Source organism: Cygnus atratus, chromosome 3, assembly GCF_013377495.2.
Source record: "Cygnus atratus isolate AKBS03 ecotype Queensland, Australia chromosome 3, CAtr_DNAZoo_HiC_assembly, whole genome shotgun sequence".
Lineage (NCBI taxonomy): Eukaryota > Metazoa > Chordata > Aves > Anseriformes > Anatidae > Cygnus > Cygnus atratus.
The window spans coordinates 29,348,147-29,367,108 of NC_066364.1; positions in this window are offsets into that span (position 1 = coordinate 29,348,147).

Consider the following 18,962-nt stretch of genomic DNA (forward strand, 5'->3'; position numbering starts at 1 on the left):
CTATTAGCCCCTATAGGCTTATATGCATCCAGATGGAGCAGCAAATCTCACACAAGTTCAGGCTTGTCTGAGAATTTATCATTATCATAGTCACAGTCCTCCAGCTCAGGCCTCTGGGTGTCCCAGTGCCTATCATCTGTGTTGGAGATAGAGGTGAAGAAGGCATAAAATGTCTCTGATTTGTCTATGTCCCTGTTTGTGAACAGACCATCTGATCAAGGAATGGACCTATTTTTTTTTTCTGGTCCTCCTTTTGCTGTTAACATAGTTTTTCCTTAAAAAAAAAAAATAAAAATAAAAAAAGCTTTTTATTGTTCTCCACAGTACTGGCCAGCTTCAACACTAATTGTGCTTTGACCACACAAATTATCTCCCTACAATGGCGAACAACATCTCTGTAGTCCTCCCATGTCATCTGATCTCACAGTTGCCATACACTCTCTTACTTTCTTTTTCTACCAAGGCTCTAGAAGAAGATCCCTGCTGAGCCAAGCTGACCTTCTGCCCTGCCTGCTTGACTTCCAACATTTTGAATTTGGAATTGCCTGCTCCTGTGCTCTTAAGAGATGGTACTTTGCTGGGTTAAAAATTGGCTGGACGGCCGGGCTCAGAGAGTGGTGGTGAATAGAGTAAAATCCAGCTGGCGACTGGTCACAAGCGGTGTACCCCAGGGGTCAGTGTTGGGGCCCATCCTCTTTAATATATTTATTGACGATTTGGATGAGGCAATCAAGTGCACCCTCAGTAAGTTTGCAGACGATAACAAGTTAGGGGGAAGTGTCGATCTGCCAGAGGGTAGGAAGGCCCTGCAGAGGGACCTGGACAGATTGGGTCGATAGGCAGAGGCCAATGGGACGAGGTTCAACGTGGCTAAGTGCCAGGTCCTGCACTTTGGCCACAACAACCACATGCAACACTACAGGCTTGGGGCAGAGTGGCTTGAAAGCTGTGCAGAGAAGGATATGGGAGTGTTGGTTGATGCTCACCTGAACATGAGCTGGAAGTGTGCCCAGGTGGCCAAGAAAGCCATCAGCATCCTGGCTTGCATCAGCAATATTGTAGCCAGCAGGACCAGGGAAGTGATTGTCCCTCTGTACTCAGCTCTGGTGGAGCTACACCTTGAGTACTGTGTTCGGTTTTGGGCCCCTCACTACAAGAAGGACATCGAGGCCCTGGAACATGTCCAGAGGAGGGCTATGAAGCTGGTGAAGGGCCTGGAACATAAGTCCTGTGAGGAGCGGCTGAGGGAACTGGGGTTGTTTAATCCGGATAAGAGGAGTCTCAGGGGAGACCTTATTGCTCTCTACAACTCCCTGAAAGGAAAGTGTAGGGAGCTGAGTATCGGCCTCTTCTTGCAGATAACTAGTGATAGGACTAGAGGGAACAGCCTCAAGTTGCACCAGGGGAGGTTTAGTTTGGAAGTTAGGAGACATTTATTCTCAGAAAGAGTAGTTAGGCATTGGAATGGGTTGCCCAGAGAGGTGGTGAAGTCACTGTTCCTGGGGGTGTTTAAGGAAAGGTTGGATGTGGTATTTAGGGACACAGTTTAGTGGGTGATATTGGTGGTAGGGGGATGGTAGGAACAGATGGTCTTGGAGGTCTTTTCCAACCTTAACGATTCTATGATTCTATAATTATATGATTTTACTTAAAATGTGGTCAGCGCTGATGGACCTCAATGCCATTTCCCAGGGGACTTTACTAACTAATTCCCTGAGCAGTCTGAACCCTCTTTCATGTTGAAGTTTTTCTGGCAGCTTTCCAGCTACCACCAATGGTTTTAAATTAGACTGTTTCATGATCACTATGGCCAAGACAGCCACCAATCGCCACTTCACACGAGACCCTCTCTGTTTACAAGCAACAGATCTAGGAGGGTGCCTTTCCTAGTCGGCTCCCTTAGTACCTGTACAAAAAAGGTATCATCAAGGTGTTTTAGGAATCTCCTGGACCTGTTTGTACCAGCTGTGTGATATTCCCAGTTAATGTCTGGCAAGTTGAAGTCCCTCATAAGGACAAGGGCAGCTGATCCAGGGGTATCTCTTTAAGAGACATAATTCATTCGTGTTTTCATCCTGGTTGGGTGGTGTATAGTAGACTCCCACAACATCCCCTTTATTTGCTTTTCCTTTTTTTCTTACCCAGGAGCTCTCAACTGTGTCATCACAAGCTGCAAGTTCTGTGCAGTTCAGCCTTTCCATTACATATAACACTATCCCCTGCCCCCCCCCCCCCCCCCCCCCCCATCCCTTCTGAAAAGCCTATAACCATCCATCTTAGACCAGTCACAGGATTCTTCCTTCCAGGTTTTGCTTATGCCAATGTTGCTGTAGCTCTGGGTCTGAGCCAAGGCTTCTAGTTCCTTTTGTTTGTTCCTCTTGCTCCATTCATTGGTGTAGAAGCATTTCAAATGTGCTTCATTGTACCCAACCTCACGGAGCAGACTGAAGGATCTCACTAGCATGCAGTCCTTCAGATTTTGGCGTGTTGTTCCATTACTTATCACCATTGAACCTGGTATTATTCCTTTCCCCCTTTAAGTCTAGTTTAAAGCCCTGTTAATCAGCCCTGCTAACTCCTGTGCAAAAATCCTTTTCCCTCTCTGAGAAAGGTGCATTCCATCAGGTGCCAGCAAGGCCTGGTGTCATGTTGACCATCCCATGATCAAGAAACCTAGAATTCTGCCAGTGACACCAGCCTCACAACCATGTATTGATCAGCTGTGTCTGCCTGCTACTTTCAATATAGTTCCCTGGTTCTGGAGGAATAAAGGAATAATTTGGAAGTGTTCTGTTTATCAGCATAGCATAATACTGTGCATAGCCTGCTCCATCACAGCTCTCTTGAGGTCAAAGAATTTAAAATATTTTATACTACCTCCTATTGATTTATTGTTTATGTTTTTCTTGATCGGAAGCAAAAGAATTTAATGTGTATTCCTGAAATCAACTTTCAGCAAGATTCCATAACAAGATAGTGCAGTCAGCAAGAATCCTGAACTTCTAACGTGTTCCTTTGCTTTTCTTCCACCAATGTAACTCTATCCAGTAATTCAATCTGTCAAAACTGCAGAAAAGCATATATCTGTGTCTTGTGTGACTAGGAAGTTATGTTGTCATTTTTCTCTGTAATATTTTATTAATTAGTTGGAGAAACAAGTAGATGAAAATAAATGTACTAAGGTCCTCTGCAACAAAAAATATGGTGATTTCTCTCTTCTTCCTTCATTTTGGAACCAACTTTGTAGAAAAGCGCAGACATTCAGGAAAAAAATTTATACTCTGCGTAACTATTCCACAACAAACAGTGAAGGCTTTATTAGACTCTGAGGCAAGTAACTTCAGGATCTTTGATGAGTATAGAAATGACAGCTTTGACAATTTGTGCCTGCTATCTTGGACTTGATGATCCATCCATTTTCTAACTTCAGCTTGTAGAATTTCAAATTAATGCAAGGAAGGAAGATAAGAAAAGGCATCTTCTAATGAGTTCTAACATAGAAATACAGAAATGTCTGGGATCCTAAAAAAGCACCAAGGATATTACAGCTATTTTTGAGAGGTAGGTGAATAAAGACAGTATCAATTTGCATTATGACAGTCATGAAATGAAAGATCCAAAGCAATTTTACTATATTTATCTGATCTAAATCAACTAAGGTTACAGTACTAAAGATTCTTTTTTTCTACGTTTCTATGATTCTGTGATTTTCCTCCAGATTCCAATATGACTTGGATTACATATGGTGCATAGTTCAAATGGTCAAATTATGATGTTATATAAAAAGCAGCTTAATCAGTCCATAGAGATACCCGCACTTTTTTGATTTAACTCAAATATAATCTGTCCAGTCCTGTGCAGAGGTAAATAGAAGACTAATTACCGAGAACATACAGGCACATTCTAACCAATGCACATTTTTTTTTTCAAAGCACAGTAGCTAATTAAACTGCATAATAAAAATAAAATGATTTATTTTGGAAAAAATCAAACGCTGTGTTTATATGCAGTCTTAAACTAAAGACAATTCCTTCTATGGCCTAAATCTTGGAAAACCAGTCAGTGTATGAGACAGTTAAAGCAGTTGATATTCAGAAACAAGAACCTTGTCGGTGCTAATGGGTTGCTATGACATTTACTTAGTGTAGAAATAAGACAAAGAAGTATTTGCTTTTCTCAGTAGCCCAGAAACCAAGCAGAACATGAAGTGAGAACAGCTGTGATGCTGATAGTAGGATGCAGTCCTGATTTTTTCTTTCTTCACACTGAATTGTTGGCTCTGGCTCAATAAGACTACTTGCATACTAGTCACAGTGAGCAAGACTAAGAAAATGATGCCATATACTGAACTGAATATTAATGTGCTACAAATGACTGCTAAAATAACATGGCCATCCTTCTTACACCGTCTCATGTTCATTTCCATGTCCACAGTAACACAGAACTTCACAAGCAGATACCTCTGCTAAATGCCTAATTTTACTAATATTCCTTCTGTATTTTATAATATAAATTATGAATATTTCTAAACTTTTACATGGTTCAGGAAATTAATCAGCCTAGAATTTTGAGCTGGAAGTGGCTGCACCTTCTTCATCTACTATAGTAGAAACATCTTAAAGGAAGCAGTCTGCATCCTGTTGTGCCAGAAAGGGATAGGAGATTTTCCCTTCAAAGTTTCATATTATAGGTAGGTGATGACTATATAACACTTCTCATAGCCTGGTTACCCTACTCATTAGATTTTTTTTTTCTCTTTCACTGAGTGTTATCAAGCAAATATGCTGGGAGACCGTTTTAAACATGAGGCTGTATTTTTGGTTATAGAGAGCAAGGTATTTACCTGCTCTGTGCAGAAACGAATGTAATATTCATAGAGGGCATTGAAAAATCCAATAGTATGTCTCTTATGTCAGCTGGTTAAGGCATTCACTTGAGACTGAAAAGGTCTGGGTTGCTCCATGAACTACTTATACATGTTATCCAATGTCTATCTCATGTAAAATGTATACTCCTTGGAACACAGAACAGAATCCGTGTCTCTTTTCTCAAGTGAGATTTTGAACTGGTAGGCTACTGAGTCATCGTTATGCTTGCTCTCTTTCCAATCCTATAAATTTTTAATTCTTTTCTACACAGTGAAACAGCTTCAAAAAGAAGAAGGAAGAGTAGTCTTAACCTCAGTACAATCTACAGCCCAGGTATCAAGTTGAGAGGTTTGGGTGTGAGCTTGAACTTTCTCCTTACTGATTATTATTATCAGTCAGTATGTGTAAGTGAGAACATATTTTAGGTAAGTGTATGTGACTTTTTTCCTCCAGAAAGGGAACAGTTGATTCATTTTATAAGAAGTCTACTCCTGTGGATGTATATGTATACGTAGAATAACAACAATGGAAACTTAATTGGAGAAATGCCCAATTTTTCCACCCTGATTGTAGGTAGGTATTACATATCGAGTTCTTAAACTTTATCAAGATTAGGATATGTGTGTGCAAAAATGTCACTGTATAAAATTGAGACATATATTGTATTTAACATGTTGATTGGGTAGCATTTTGCATGACTAATGGGCTAAATTGTAACTACAGCTTACTCGAGTCCCTTGTGTCTTGTACATCTCAGATGAAATCTCAGATGAAAATGTTAACCTCCTGAGTGATTAGCTACTACATCTAAGAGAGTTTCTTTCTTTTCTAGGCTTAGCTATTTTTTATGTCTTAATGTTTTTGACCCTGGCTCCTTAGCAGGACATTTGTTTAATTACAGTGGCAAAGAAGAAAAGACAGAATTCACAAAAGAGCACAAAAGAGAGAACAAATGTGTCTGCTTTAGGACTCTTTCACTGCTTACTACCCAGCTTACATGATGCCACTTCTTGTTGTCATTCATCAGGCAGAGCAAAGGAAATTGAATGTCTCAGGTTGAAATCGTTCAGTACCGCATTGCTAATTACAATACTGCACTGGACTCAATGGAATAACTGGTAGATGGAACAGCTTTTTCATAATACTAGTTGTTTAACAAAAATTAGCGTTAAGTGTAAAGTAGTTGAAAAATAAGGCAATTTTTCACAAACTGATCTGTAAAACAGGAAGTGATTAGTGGACACAATATAAACTACATTAAAAATAAATAAATAAATAAATCAAAGGATAGCTCAAGTTGGAAGGAACCTCAGGAGGTTGCTGCTCCAAAGTCCTGCTCAAACCAGGGTCAGCTATGGGATCAGACTAGGTTGTTCAGGGCTTTATCTAGTTGAGCCATTTTCTGAAAGCCAGTTTCTTTCAGTAAACATTAGAAAATTCTAAAGAAAACCTACAATGCTCTATGAACTACCCGTTGTGAATTTTATCCCAAGAATTTGTCGTTATGACACTGTACATGTTACATTAAGAGGCTCAGGGCAGAATTAAGTTGAAAATTCAGAATGTGATATTCAATAAACTATCATTTTTTCATCTGCTAATTTGAATATTTGTTTGAAGCTGATGTCCCTAAAATTTACTTCTTAGTCCATCCAGGAATTTATAGTTTAGCTGAGTAATTTATTTATTTGGTTCATTTGTTCTTCTATTATTCTATTTATTAAATGGAAGTGCTAAATATTAGGTATAAAAGTAATGGTGATATAGTAGAGAATGACCTTAAGGATGTATAAAGATTTGCAGAAGCTGTAGCAATGTTCCTGGCACTTCTTGGTGCTTGTTGCTTCATGTGATTACTGAATAAATCAGACTGCATTGGCTGAGCTGATCAGATGGAGAATTTGAAAAAATCTATTATGTCTCTTTTAATATATTTTGAGTATATACGTAGTTCTAATTCATCTTCTCTACCACATAAAGGACTAAGCATCAACTCTTTAATCCACCCTGTCACTGGGATTTTAAAGACTGGAAGTTCCAAGGTCTTTTCAAATATTTATGTCCCGTATGGCAGTACTGAAAACTGCTGCCATGCCAACCAGCCTGCTAATATCTATTTTCAACAGACAGAATGCATATCTCCTCTGCTGATTTTGCCCAAAGCCTTTTTCATTCTTTTGACTTTCTACCTGTGTAAGTTGACAATTAGAAAACAAGATAGCAATTATTAATTTTTTAACAATAAAAATGTATTAAAATATTATATTTTTCCTTTTTACCCTAATATTTATAATTTCAGTCATTCTAGTATTTTGTAATTATTCCTGTGAGGGGCATTGTACAAGCTGTTTACATGAGATGAATGGAAGCATGAAAAGTACATGCTCCATTACACTCATAGTGTATTGCTTCTTAATTTACATCTTGCTTTGGGCAATGCAAGGGGGATTATTCTGGCAATTTCTGTATGGGTGTTTAAAATTCTGTAGATTTATCTCCCAAGGCTGTTTTTACTTCTGATCTGAAAACTATTTGGTAGGCAGAAATTTCACCATGCATTTTTCAGATAAATTTCCTACTTATCTTATTTTGCTTACAGCAACATAGTGGTTTAAGGGAGGAGAGAATCATAATAACCATGACTTACTCTAATGGGACAGGAAAATGTAGGGCTTGAATACAATGAACATAATTACATTTTTATGAGCAATTATATAAATATATTATTAAAATACTTCTCTTAAACAGCATATTCAAAATGAGAAAAAAGTCAGTAAAATCAGCCTGAATAGATCTTCAATATAATGTCTTCTACCTAATCTAAACCCACTGCCATTGGAAATCATTAGTTAAATGAACCTTAATCATATTAAGAAAATACTTCTACAAAGTACGTTTTTCTCAGCATGAACGATTGATACATGTGAAAAGCAGTTTTGACAAGAAATAGCAATCTGACACAGAAAATTAGAGTATTCTTAAGATTAACTTTCTCCATTTTAGTCAGAATATGTCATATACCTCTAGCGTTCAAATAATCAGGTTTTGATAAGAGGAATTCTGCTGAGATACTGGATATTCTTTCCTCAGCCCACTGACAGATCTGGTTGGAATGAAAAATCCCTGCTCTCCTTGCTCAGCATCACAGTTCAATAGCTCATCTGTGAATATGACAAATCAAGGAAGAAAATGTGGTGAAACCATGATTACATTATGAAGACCAATCCCTCAATATGACTATAATTAAAGCAGATGTCACTTTTTTTCATAGTTTACATAAAGAAAAAAACAAACAAACATAATACCTGCAGTTACCTTCCAGTTCAAAAATGGTGTTTTGGTAATAAGTTTGAACTAACTTAAGATATCCAGCTAAAATGCCTAAATTAGGAGCTTATCTAAACTGAATTAGTTTCTGGAGAAGCTTGTCACAGTCCATCAACTACAATAAGACAGCAACAATGTCAGATGGGATGAAACTGGCCTTTTAAGAAAACCCACAGCATTAATGTAGCTGAAACAGATGTAGACAATAAAATCTGATCAAATATTTTTAAATAATTACAAAAATGAGAAGGTTTGTTAGTATTTATTCACAGTATTTCTAAATATACAGCTCAGAAAGTTTAAACAGCTTCACATTTCAAAATCCCAAATGCAATATTTACTGTTTTGCCTTCACGTTTCCCAAGACACTATCCTCACGAGGAGCAAAGGAGAGTAGTTTATGACAGTACAAAGAATAAGTTTAGAAGAAGGATAACACTGGATTCAGAATACAGAAATTTAGGCCTAAAATTCAAGGAACAGTCTGTGCTGGTGCTTTTAAAATAAATTTGTCAAACCCTGAAATATTTATTATTGAACAATAGCCCAAAGTTGGATTTACAGGTCATTTGAATAATATCTTTCTGCTGTTCTCTCACTCTCTTCTGTGACATCTTAGCTACTACATGCAGTTATATGTATATTCTTTCCCCATCTGAGGAAGCAATCTCAGCATATTCCAGTGTGTTGTAGGGAAAAGTTGCCTGATATATGGTTCTTGTGCTATGTGTAGCTCATAAAGAGTTTGGTGTACAACTTGCCTATACTGGCAAATGTCCTGGGACCAGACATGGGACTTTAGTGGACATGTTGACTGTATTCATCTGGGGACAGGAGGCAAGTATGAGGGACTGTCAATGCCAGCATCCACAGGTAGTTTCTGAACTGAAGTGCTTGCTTGATCCATTTCTCAAAGTTAAAAACAAATAATTAAAAAAAAGTTTTGGGGAAAAATATTCATACTTTGTAAGTGAAATGTTTTCAAGGTTTGTCCATATTTTATCTACGCAAGTTATGGGAAATGTGTTTAGTGGCCTTCAAGACTTTAGAATCAGATTTGAAGTATGAGAAAAGCTAGTCACCATTTTCCTAGATAAAATATCTAGTGACAGTTTTTGATAGCTCATATTAACAACACCATGAATATTATACAAAATGGATAATTTACATTCTCATTAGAAATATTAACAGCTGCAAAATAAGCATGTTATATAACCTCAGCTTCTATCTTATTGTCAAATTATTGTTCTTATGGTGAAAAATCACCATAATGGCGATTTTGCAAACAAAGATTCAAACAACTATGAGGATTTAGCCTAAATAAAAGAGAAAAAAGTAAATAAAAACCTACTTGCATTATAAAACCTTGTCAAACATGAGTACTATCCCAAATTTAAATAAATAATAAAAAAAGAATATATAAAGTAATATGCACATATCTGGATTCTCCACCATATAATGGCAGTCATGATAGCAATATATCAGTATTCCAGGAAGGTTTATGTTTGTGTAAATGTGAAGATATTCTGCAGCTGGAGCTGTGAAAAGAAATAAACGCAAGCACATTTTAAATAATTTTGCAAGTAACTTGTTTTTAATGATCCTAGAATGTTTTATGAATTTGGTTCAAATATGTTAACTACTTCCGTTTGGAAAATAAAATAAAATAAAACTATAAGAAAACACTATTAGAACAAACATAGTAGATGGTCCTTTTTTATGTATTAGCTTAATGACAAGAGTTCTTGAAATTATTTAGAAAAGTTTTGAAACCTCTTAAAAGCTAATCTAATATCAAACCATAATCAAAGTGACTAAGGTACCCTGTTCTGATAACATCTTTCAGTCATTCAAACTGACTTATTGTTTCACACCTACCACAGTATCTATACAAATAAGAACTTCTATGATGAAAGGCTAAAAAATTTGATTTAAAAATGCTCAGCAGTTGCACCTTTACAGGTAAGGTCTTATTCAAATGCATATGCTGAATCACAATAAAAGGTGCAAGGAGGTTGAGTTTCTAACTTTATAGATGAATGCTTCAGCTACCACACATTCTGATGTAAATCTTTCCAGTACTAACTCTAAAGCCATATATAAAGGAGAGTGAGTCCAATTTTAAAGGCAAACAACAGAGAAAAAAATAGAATCATATAATAATTTAGGTTGGATCTTAGGATCTGTAAGGTCATCTAGTCCAACTATTAACGTAGCACTGCCAAGTTTACTGCTACACCACATCCCAAAGCAGCACATTTACACGTATTTTAAATACCTCCAGGGACTTTCATTGAAGAAGTTATTCCTAATATCTAACCAAAACCTCCCCTGGCACAACTTGAGGCCATTTCTTCTTGTCCTATCATTTGTTGCTTGGGAGAAAAGACTGACCCCCACCTTGTTACACCCTCTTCTGAGGTAGTTGTAGAGACCAATAAGGTCTCCCCTGAGCCTCATTTTCTCTAGGCTAAACAACCCCAGTTCCCTCAGCTGCTCCTCACAAACCTTGTTCTCTAGATCCTTCAACAGCGTTATTGCCCTTCTGTGGACACACTCCAGCACCTTGATGTCCTTCTATGATTCTATGATTCTTGTAGAGAGGGGCCCAAAACTGAACACAGTATTTGAGATACAGCCTCACCACAGCCCAAGGCAGAGGAACAATCACAGCACTTGTCCTGCTGGCCACACTATTTCTGATCCAAGCCAGGATGTTGTTGTCTCTCTTGGCCACCTGAGCACACTGCTGGCTCATATTCATCCAGCTGTTGATCAATACCCCCAGGTCCCTTTCTGTTGGGCAGCTTCCCCCTGTCTGTGGCATTGCACAGAGTTGTTGTGCCCCAAGTGCAGGACCCAGCATTTAGCCTTGTTGAACCTCATACAGTTGGCTTCTGCCCATCAATCCCACCTATCCAGATCCTTCTGTAAGGCCTTTCTACCCTCAAGTAGATCAATACTCTTGCCTAACTTGGTGTCATCTGCAAACTTACTGTGAGTGTACTCGATCCCCTTGTCCAGATCATTGATAAAGTTATTAAAGAGAACTGGACCCAATACTGAGCCCTGGGGCACATCACTTGTGACCAGTCACCAACTGGATTTAACTCCGTTCACCACAACTTTTTGTGCCCAGCTACCCAGACAGTTTTTTTACCTAGCAAAGTGTATATCCATTCAAGCACAAACAGATAGTTTCTCTAGAAGAATGCTATGGAAAACAGTTTACTAAAGTCTAGGGAGATAATATCCCTCATCCACCAAGCAGGTCACTTTTTCATAGAAGGAGATCAGGTTAGTCAGTCAGGACCTGTCTTTCATAAACCCATTCTGACTGGGTCTGATCACCTGGTTGTCCTGTGTATGTTGTGTGACAGCACCCAAGATGATCTGCTCCATAACCTCCCCTGGCACCAAAGTCAGACTGACAGGCTTGTAGTTCCCTGGGTCCTCCTTCTGGACATTCTTGAAAAGGGGTGTCACATTTGCTGGCCTTCAATCAACTTGGACCTTCCCGGATTGCCAGGACTACTGATAAATGATGGAAAGTGGCTTGGTGAGCACTTCCACCAGCTCCCTCAGTACCCTTGGGTAGATCCCATCTGATCACATAGACTTGTGTGTGTGTCTAAATGCACAATGTTTAGCAGGTTACTCACCATTTCCTCTTGGATTATGGGGGCTTCGTTCTGCTCTCCATCCCTACCTGCCAGCTCAGGATACCTGGAGAACAACTGGTCTTACCACTAAAGACTGAGGCAGAGAAGGTATTAAGTACCTCAGCCTTTTCCTCATTCTTTGTCACTGTGTTTCCCACCATATCTAATAAAGGATGGAGATTCTCCTTAGTCTTCCTTTTGTTGCTAATGTATTTATAGAGGCATTTTTGATTGTCTTTAATGGCAGTAGCCAGATTAAGCTACATTTGGACTTTGGCCCTTCTAATTTTCTCTCTGCATAGCCTCATGACATCTTCGTAATCCTCCTGAGTGCCCTACCTCTTCTTCCAAAGGTCATAAATTTTCTTTTTCTTCCTAAGCTCTAGCCAAAGCTCTCTGTTCAGCCAGGCCAGTCTTATTCCCCAATGGCTTGTCTTTCAGCACACGTGGACGGCCTTCTCCTGTGCCTTTACTGAAGATTTCCTTCAATACTATGATCTTTCAAAATGAACGTTGTCTGCAACAGTGTGTTTTCATTTTATACCATCCTGAGATAACTGAGATAGCTTGGACATGATAGCAGTAAAGCCACATAAGTTATGTACACTTGCATGTGTGATAACATGATTATTCAAATAGTGAGGTCGAATTTTATGAAAAGCATAAGAAGTTTGAGGAATCATTTTGTGCTATACATAGCTAGACATTCAAACCTGTGTATTAGATTTGGAAAGATACATATATACCTGTTTATGTATGTATATATCAAACACATATTACCTAAAACATTTTTAATTTTTTTTTATAATGGCACCATTTTGGTATATCTTTGATAATGTTATGCATTTGAACTGATTGAAGGATTTAGATTTAAGCTTTCTAAAATTATTTGATTTCTCACTTTAAAGAAATACATCTATGAAATGCCTTTTTATATATATATATATATACAGCAGTGTTCTGCTTTTTCCTAACATATTTAAAGTTTTAAGTTACAATATGTTCAAACCACTCAGATAAAGACATTGTTACAGAAACTAAGAATAATTATGTCTCTTCATAAGCAAGCAAGGCTTCACATTCCTTTTTCTTCCAATAGTATTCCTCAAGGCACCTGTTACTGTGAGGAACACATAAACTCAACTCTGCCAAGAAAATGTAAACTGGAGATGGGATTATTCTTTGATTTAACTATATTTATATGACTAGACTTCTTAAAGAGTATTTTTAATTTAAACTTTAATATCTCAATTCTTTAGTATTTGTAATAGCTCTTGTTCTCCTTTCAACTTTAGCTTTGTCTGAAGACAGAAATTGCACATTAGTCTTGTATTTAGGCTTAGAAGGTAACTGTATGATTTACAAGTGTTAACTGTGTTGCATAAAAATAACACTTAAAATTGCTCCTCAATTATAACTCTGTTCTTACATGACTCTTGCATATTTGAATGTTGTTTTTTTTTTTTTCCAAATGCTACTGTAATATATATAGCAGAATATAAAATTTCTCCAAAAAGTCACCATTTAAGCATTAAGAAATTTTATAGTAAGAAAAGAAGTTTAAGAAATAAATTCTTGAAACAGTGCTTTGGTGACTGACACACCTAACCCAAGCTCATGTCAGCTTTAAGTGAAATTGTGCTAATGGCATGCAAGTGATTTAATTTTGAAAGAGGAGGACAAGCATCCATTTCATTTCCAGCACTCTATTGTGGATATACAGCAATGCTGAACATGGAAAGTGTATCTTACTTAAGCATCATGATATATCTAATTGTTGGAGCCCTCCTGGAAGGCTGCACAACAGAAGCAGAAAGAAAAAGAAACCTGTGCATTCAGCTGTAGGCTACTTGATAGTAGAATTCCATGAGAAGGGTTTCTGTTTCCCCTACACAAATCACACACATCTCTATTTGGGTTCAAATACGCATGCCGGAGCCAAAAGTACAAAGAGAGTCCAATGTTCAGATGAAAACCAGCTACCGGAAATCATAATAACAACTCTTAAAGAAGAAAGTGGTGGGATGTGGTGAATTTTATTTTGCAGCCCAACTATAGTTTCTAGTGCTCAAAATAAGACAAATTTTCTAATCAAAATTTGTGTACTTGTAACTTCCTTACTGACAGTACTTTTGTGCAGTAGCAGCAATTAAAAAAAAAAAAAAAAGAAGAAAAAAAAGAAAAAAGTAAAAAAAAAGAAAAAAAGTAAATAAAAAAGTTAAAAAAAAAAAGTATTTTCTAGCATATCCAGCTGGCTAGAAGATTCTGGCATATGATGATCTTGGTTATTCACATTTTCATCAGTCTCTTGGCTAGATTACAGAAATGTGATATACCTGGGCAAGAAGCCTGGAGTGTTTAGGAAACTCCAGCTAAGTACAGAAGTACAGACCACCAAAACCATATAAAAGCTGTTTTGCGCTTTCTGTACTGGTTACCACAAAAAATTTATTCTTGACACACAGTGGCTTGGTTTCAAGATACCTAAATGACCTCTGGAAGTTCCAAGTTGAAGATTGACAGCTTGGCTTTTCTAACAGACCAAACCTTTTTGCAACAAGCATACATTCATCATCCTTTAAGAAGCAGATTTTTCTTTCTTTCCTAGCCTATTGAATAGATTCTAGAGACACGAGACTACCACAGAATTATTAGTTGTACATCACAGCTATTGCATTCTTAGATAGTTTATGGACTACGGATAATATTCTCCCCAGGTCAATGCTGAACTCTTTGTACTGGTAGGAAGATTTTCCATGAATCTTTTGCAATTCCCTTATCTGCTATTTCAGCTCATTACTTCTCATAACACTGTATCCAACTTTATAGATATGTCTTCATATTAGAAATCTCTTGTACTACCTCTTCCTCTTTTTTTCTCTTCTCTAGTCTCTTCCCTCCCACTCCCCTACTCTTTTTGCTTTCAACTTCTTCTCGTAGATCATGTATATCATACTTCTGATCATTCTTATTCTTTGTTTCACTCTTTAAAATTTGTTCACACCCTTCTTAATCTGTAATACCTAAAGCCAAATACTGTAACCCTCCTGCTGTAGCCTGTGCTGTAATTTCTCCCCCATTGTGTTAAGCTTCCTTGTAGAGGGATCAGTTTTGATAAGTCCCAGCTATGTAACCTTGATTCAGACTGCTGAGAAAGAGCTGTGAGACCATCTGTATAGAGATAAGAAAGCTCAAAATTAGAGAGTAGAACTGCTGATCCATGCTTCTTAGGAAATCAAGGATTCAAGAGAGAAAACATCAAAATGAAAATCTAAAATCTTAAAGGAAAGAAATGCAGGGACTGCAACTGCAGACTAGTCTAGTCAGGGTCAGTCAGGAACTGCTGGGTTGGGGTTGAGTCCTCAGGGCTGTCAGCATTGGTAGGGCACAAGGAAGGTGGCAGCTCTGCACCCTTGAAGATAGCTCTCAGGAACTGAAGCCATTGACTCTCCCCTCTTCACTGGCACCTGCCCAAATGCTGAAGCCTCTTCAGGTGCTCTACTGGAGTGTGGGCACAATAGTGCTTAACCTCACAGTCTGCTAAATGCACAGTCTGTCTTTTAAGTACATTGACCAACCAATTATTAGTTTATACTTATGAGTTACCCATACTCTGATTGTAGTCTTTTCATACTGAGCTAATGATGCATGAACAAACTGATCAAAACAGGGTGTAACAATGGTGTCATCAAATGGAAATCTTACAGGTCTTGACTAGAGCTGACTAATTACAGAACACTGTTTCTTTCAGACAAATGCCTTTGACTTAGTCTACATAACAAATATTTGAAAAGATGAAATTGAAACTGAACTGAAGAAAAACAAACCCACTTCAGAAACATGGACCCAGTGTCAGACTGATACATGTTAGTCATGCTGCTCAAGTCTTCATAGAAAAAAAAAGGTATAAACACTAAAACAGAAAAAAATACACTAGAATAGAACTATTTAAAAGGAAGAGATTAATTTCACTTTATGAGAAAGTAAATAGTAAGAAAGAACAGGAATCCTATTTCATGGATTTTGAAATGGATAACTGGTTTTAGATCCTTACATTTAATTACTGTAAATACAGGCTTATTTATTTATTTATTTATTTATTTATTAATTTTGAAGTCTCAGTATTAAGTACAACTCATTTTTCTTTCCATCACAATATGTCAGAGAAGTTCCTAATATCTAAGGAGACATTGCTTTTTGTGAAGGGAGTTTTTTTAATACTATTAAAAACAGTGATGGAATATTTTGTCCATTTTGATAAAGGGCACTTCTAAGAGCTACTGGCAGCTTTTTTAACCTCATTGCCTTGAGAACAATAGACATTTTGAGAAGGGTATTCTTGGGAGAATTAATTGTATTTCAGTCGTAACACTGTTAAAGAAAAAAAAACGTAAGGACAAAAAGAAATGATAATTCTTCCTAAGAACAAAAATAAAAAAAAAAAACGAGTAATGATCAAAGACTCACAAGTATTTGTTATTGTACACAGATTACTTTCTGTGTATGCTATTATAGTATAAACATAATAGTGATATGTCTCACATAATATATGTGAGATTACTTTTACTATCATTTTTTTACGATATAAGAATTTTAGTTATCTATATTGCTCTGATGTTAATTTAATTTGAAACAAAATAATAATAATGTGTTTCAGAGTAGCTATTTTTCCTAGGAATGTGCATTTAGTAATTTTATTTTAAAAACATTGGTTTGCTTAAGAAGCTTCAGACATTTATTTCCAAAGACCAAAGATGGGATTTGCAGGAGTATGTTGTATTTCTTTACTCATTATGTCAACATTTAGGGACCTCTCATCAGTCTTTAAGGAATCAACATTTCTCTAATGCCTTGTTTCTGCTGCTAAAGACATGTTGACATATATATATCTGCTCTGCAAAAACTACAGATTTGCCTAAGTTTGTTTTGGGATGATCCATGAACTTCCGTAGCATGACTAGAGATCTATTTTGAACCCATTTGTTATTTAAGACTTCTCTGGGGAAAACATTTACTACAAATATATTGTTCTGATGCTTTAGCAGTGTTTGGGCAAGTTTATCTTTACTCTTAGCAGCAATCTGTCAAACACATAGTTTACCTTCATTATTTTTATGGTGCCATAGTAAATAACCCATATTATAGATTTTATCATCCAAATCCAACAGTGATACCTTGCTCTGAAAAATAAATAAACAAATAAAAAAACTATCATTTATTTTCTTTTCCCTTTTGTGTGCCAAGTGACAACTTAGACAATTGCTATATTAGCCTTGTATGCCTTCATTCTCTTTTAAAATAACATTGCAAAAATAATCATGAAAAGATCTTAGTGCTGTCAATTTATACTAGGGCAAAATTACCATGCTGAAAAACTGCATTGAAGATTAAATGATACTGCCATAGAAGGCACTTATAGACACAAGAACTACTTACAAGTACCTCCACAAAACATGTCACTTTTGTCAGATGGTTTTGAGTGGTCTTACAGGAAACATAATAATTCAAATAGAGATTTGAACAGAACAAACAGAACCGTTTCTGATACTGGTTATTAAACTGATGTTAGTTATTTCAAGTCTGAAATACTAATTTGTTCTAAATCTTTAGGTATATCCTGAAATAAGTAATATTGTATGCTCTGGACTAATTTATTTATCAGAGGGTAAGTTCACCTCACATATTTACTTCAGATTTATTAGAAATGTATTACACTTGCAAGAAGGATTCTTACTTAAGGCAAAAGTTCCCTAATAGAATTCCATTCTCCCTGTGACTAAAGTTACTGTAACAGTATCTGCTGCTGTCATCCTTTTATTTTCTGTCAGACAACCACAGCCACAGTTTTTACATTTACCTACAAAAATGCTCACAATTTATTTAGCTTCAGGTTCTAATTTTTGAAAATTGTCCATTGAAAATAGCATGTGGATGCAAGACTAGCTTTGGTTAAGCCCTCTATTTGAACAGAAATATTTATCCCAACAGTAGGAAATTCAATCTGTATGGTGTTTTGTAATTCTGCAACCTTCACCAGAGGTGTTTTCTGATATTTTCTTTCACTCTAATTATACACTGTTATTTTTTTCTTTGACACTAACTAGCTATTAGCATTGTTGTAAATTCACATCTGTACACTGTTATTTCCATGTAGGGAAAATATGAAAAGAAAGCAGGAATCTTCTAAATATCCGTGATCATTCCTTTTACAGATGAGTAGTTGAGGCTGATTCTGTAGTATCCATCTACACACAACTTCTGAATTCCTGTTGATGCAGGTGATGATAGGAGCTCTCACCTAGGATCCATCACCAGACCTCTGACAGTATTCTGGAAAGTTTCAACGTGTATGAAACTGTCCTTTTGCTGAGCAACTTCATTGAGACATAATATTTGTTCCTTAATTCTAAATATAGAGCTAGAAAACAAAGAAGGGTTTGGCTGTACTGGTAGATGAAAAATTGGACATGAGCCTTCAGTGCTCTTGCATCCCAGAAAGCCAACTGTATTCTGTGTTGCATCAAAACAAGCATGGCCAGCAGGTCAAGGGAGCTGATTCCCTCCTACTCTGCCCTTGTTAGACTCCACCCGGAGTACTGCGCTCACCTCTGGGGGCCCCAGCACAAGAAAGACCTTTTACAGTTAGTCCAGAGAAGGGCCATAAAAATGATCAGAGGACTGGAGCACCTCTCTTGTGAAGTAAGACAGAGAGAGCTGGGCTTGTTTAGCCTGGAGAAGAGAAGGCTCCAGAGATACCTTACTGAAGCTTTCCAGTACTTAAAGAGGGCTTTATAAGAAAGATGGAAATATTATTTACAGGGGCATGTAGTCATCAGACAAGGGGTAATGTTTCTAAACTGAAAGAGGGTAGATTTAGATTAGATATTTGGAATAAATTCTTTACTCAGAGGGTGGTGAGGCACTGGAACAAGTTTCCCAGATAAGCTGTTGATACCTCCTCCCTGGAAGTATTCAAGGCCAGGTTGGATGGGGCTTTGGACAACTTGATCTAGTGGAAGGTGCCCCTTCCCATGTCAGGAGATTGAACTAGATGCTCTCAAATGGTCCCTTCCAACAAAAGGAGTCCCTTCCACTCAGTCCAAGG